At 43.5% G+C, this 3,801-nt stretch overlaps 1 pseudogene; it reads left to right on the top strand.

Annotated features, from left to right (window-relative positions):
* Positions 1–2,245: 2,245 nt before the first annotated feature.
* LOC149196109 (methyltransferase FGSG_00040-like) lies at positions 2,246–3,279 on the top strand (annotated as a pseudogene).
* The last annotated feature ends 522 nt before the right edge of the window (positions 3,280–3,801 follow it).

The following is a 3,801-nucleotide window of genomic DNA, read 5'->3' as shown; positions in this document are numbered from 1 at the left end:
AGCAACTGTAGTTTTGTTGTCTTCACTTTCTCCATGCCTTGATAGGCTGTCTTGAGAGTTTGCCATGCTTCTCTGGATGTCTTGGCTGCTGCTATTCTCGGAAACACACTCTCATGCACTGCTTGATATAAAAGTACAAGGGCTTTTGAGTCCTTCTTCTTACTGCTCTTCAACAGCTCTTTCTCTGCCTGAGTTAATCCAATAAACTCTTCTTCATTTGCTGGCTCTTCAAATCCATATTCAACAAGTTCCCATAAATCATGTGAGGCAAACACGGCTCTCATGGTTATTGCCCAGTAGTCATAATTTTTCCCATTGAACTGTGGGAGCTGGGTATTAAACATACCCACGCTGGTGCTGGCCATTCTTGTAATACTTGACTGTAAAAAAAATCACTTAATTGTCTTCAGCAGCTACACAAAAAACTAATCTGAAAAATACCTTGACAGCGTTTTCGCTCTACTGGATAATTTGCTGCAGCAACAAATCTTCTTTCAGCTTCTTTGATGTCTTCAAAGAGCCTGGACAAGCTTTGATACCATGTCGGGAATTTCTGGTTATTCCAAACAAAATACAGTGGAAAAATCCTCTGTTTCCACTGTTGAGAATTTTCTGATAAATTCCGAAACAACAAAAATATGAACAGAGAGTAATACTCTGTTTTCTGATAATTCAAAAACACAAGAACAGAGCATAAAATAATACTCTACTTTGCCTCAGGATCAAAAACTGATCAAAATAATACTTTGTCTTTGACGCAGAAAAATACTCTGTTTTTAACTCAGAAAAACAGAAAAATTCGTTCTCTGGAAACGGTGTTGCAGCAACACAGTTTTTTTTCATTTGTTGTAACTGGTGTTGCAGCAACGCTGTTCATGGTGTTGCAGCAACGTAAATTTTTGACGTCAAGTATTTTTCGACTTACGGTGTAACAGCAACAAGAATTTTTTTGACAAAATAACTTTTGGTGTAACAACAACGCACAGAAAGAAACTTCTATTTATGAAAATAAACCAACAGATAAAACTAAGTCTTCCTCACATAGAGGGATCTTCATAACAGATTACAACAGGAACGTTTCATTTCCACAAAACAACTATCTCAGAAAATTTCAGCACTGCTGTGCAATACAAAAAAAAACTCTCTTGTTCTACACTGCTGTGTGTTACAAAAGGACTTTCAATCTATTTCCTCTCTATTTTCTACTTCTGTTTCTGTTTCTATTTATAGTGCAGGAAAGGATCTTCATCGCTTTAACTTGCTGATAAAGTTTATGCTGCTCATGATTAACAGATTTGATCTTTTGCTGTATTTCTTGAGTCGGTGGTGATGAAATCTATGACTGATAAATGCTACATCGGCTCGAGAATGATTCTTTTCTCTTTCAGTCGTTCTGCTCATTAATATGGTTGTTGAGAAGTAATGATGTGGTGCTGTATCTGATCTTCATCCTTCGATAACTCAAAAATAATTAAAGAGTGAAAGGATGGTAATGGCGGTGACTTAAAAGATCGGGAAAAAATATGGGGCGCCGGATCACGACAAATGAATAAAGTAGCTGCTGCTGTTCTGTTTACTGCAGTTGAAATTATAATTTCAACATTTACCCAAAGGGAGCCAAGGTGGCCATCAGGGAGCCCTATTTTAAGCGCGCCGCCGACAGTAGCCTTGGCATACGTGTCGATAACCCTGGCAATGTCGAGATGCTGGTGCCTCAGAGAAGCGGGCGGAGAACCTGCCGGATGTCGATGTGGAGGAAGTGAGGAAGAAGGGCAACAGCTGCTTCAGAGACAAAGAATGGGACGCAGCGGTTGAACATTATATGACATGTATCGATGCAGCTCTGCTTCAGCTCAAGCAGAGGTCCACTAATGACAATAATGATATGAAGACCTGCCTCCTCCTCGCATATTCCAACCGAGCGGAAACAAGGCTTCAGGTGAGGGAATTTGAGCTGGCGCTGGAAGATTCCGACAAGGACCTTGGGATCGATTCCGGCAATCTCAAAGCGCTCTATAGGAGAGGCCGCGCTCTGCTCGGCATGATGCAGTATGCGGAGGCTTGCAAATGTTTGGAGAAAGCCAACAAGGCTAGCCCTGGACAGAGGGAGATACAAGACGCCCTTCACAGGGCGAGGACTTTGTATGCCTAGAACCGGAATGGCGAGTATGACATCTCGGACTGGCTACTCGGTTGCGGCCCTCCTCCGGATGTCGCCGATTTCGTTGGTCCCGTAGAGATCAAGATGACCGAAAATGGCAGCGGCCGGGGGCTTTACGCCACGCAAGAAATAAGCACCGGGCAACTTTTGCTGGTAAGCAACGCCGTTGCAGTTTGTTACGAGGACGGCCATAGCACCTCTGCCACTGTGTTGAATGTGGACCACAGGGGCAAAATTTGTAGGGCTTCTCAAGAGGATCTTGTTGCCGCGGTCGTCTCTGCTGCCATGAAGTCGCAGATATTGCTCCGGAAGCTTTATAGTTTAGCTGGTTCCTCGACGACCGGTAGCCTAGATGTTCCGGCCGTTGAATTGTTTAAGACGGATGGCCATATGCCTAGAGGACAAGAAGAAGAAGAAGAAAAATTGCAGGTAGATGTTAAACGTATACGAGATATTATAGCTCAGAACTCTTTCGGTGGAGCGGAACAGACATTTGCTTCAAAATCGAAAATAGATAAAGCCAAATTCGTCCAGCGAGGCCAGGATTTTAGCGGTCTCTGGAAACTGCCGTCGTTCATTAATCATTCCTGCCTGCCGAACTCAAGTAGGCTGGAAATGGGGAGCGCTATTTTTATTCATGCCTGCAAGCCCATCAAGCGAGGAGAAGAGATCACATGTCCCTATTTCAATATACTCCTGCCCTTGCCGCAGCGCCAAGGTAGGTGTAAGAACTGGGGTTTTGAGTGCAATGCAGGAGATGCATTGTGGAGATCTCTATTAAGGGAGCCCTGGATCCTATAACAGCACGGTTCGACGAACTGCATGACAAAGCCTTGGAGGAAAGCAATGCTGCAAGGTCTCAAGAGCGCTTCGAGTCCGATCTTCCGGCATGTGCAGAATTTGCAAAGCTTTTTGTAGAAGCAGAGGAGATTATTAGGGATTTTCCTCTATTGAAAACGGAAGAAGAGAAGAATTGGATTCTTGCGTCTTTTGCGTCTGCATATTTTGCAGGTATGCAGTCGGATTTGTTCTTCCCCACAATGTTTGTGGAGGATGGTGTTCATTCTGGGGAGAAAGTTATGCAGGCCATTCAAAATACTATGCCCGGGGACATTTGAACTCTGGTCATGGCAGCCTGGGCGATTAAGGGAACTCAGCGTTGGATGGGGGATGAAAAAGACGCAGCTATTATAAAATATGCATTAGAGCAAGCCAGGGAGGCATGCATTAGAGTTTTTGGCAGACATAGAGAAGATGTTCTAGAGGAGCTCGTCGTCAAGCTCAGCGTTGTATGGGGGATGAAAAAGACGCAGCTATTATAAAATATGCATTACAGCAAGCCAGGGAGGCATGCACTAGAGTTTTTGGCAGACAGAGAAGATGTTCTAGAGGAGCTCGTCGTCAAGTATTCAAACTGATCTGTGTTTTGGTAAACAGTACTTCCACCACTGCCATTATCAAATCATGATCGACCCAGATGATGCCGGCAGAGTTGTCTTTTGGAAGTGAATATATTTTGTTTGAATTATTCTAATTTATTAGGCTTTACTCTTTGAGAAAACTCCCTAGCTGCCACTCTGCACTCTTTTGTACGGTCAGATCCATGGTTAAACTATTGAGATCTTTTGTATGGTCAGATC

The sequence above is a fragment of the Pinus tabuliformis genome, chromosome 2_2 (genome assembly GCF_031772625.1).
Source record: "Pinus tabuliformis cultivar Carrire ecotype Pingquan chromosome 2_2, CPIR1, whole genome shotgun sequence".
NCBI classification, from domain to species: domain Eukaryota; kingdom Viridiplantae; phylum Streptophyta; class Pinopsida; order Pinales; family Pinaceae; genus Pinus; species Pinus tabuliformis.
The sequence above is the reverse complement of the archived record's forward strand: the minus strand, read 5'-3'. Positions and strand labels throughout refer to the sequence as shown.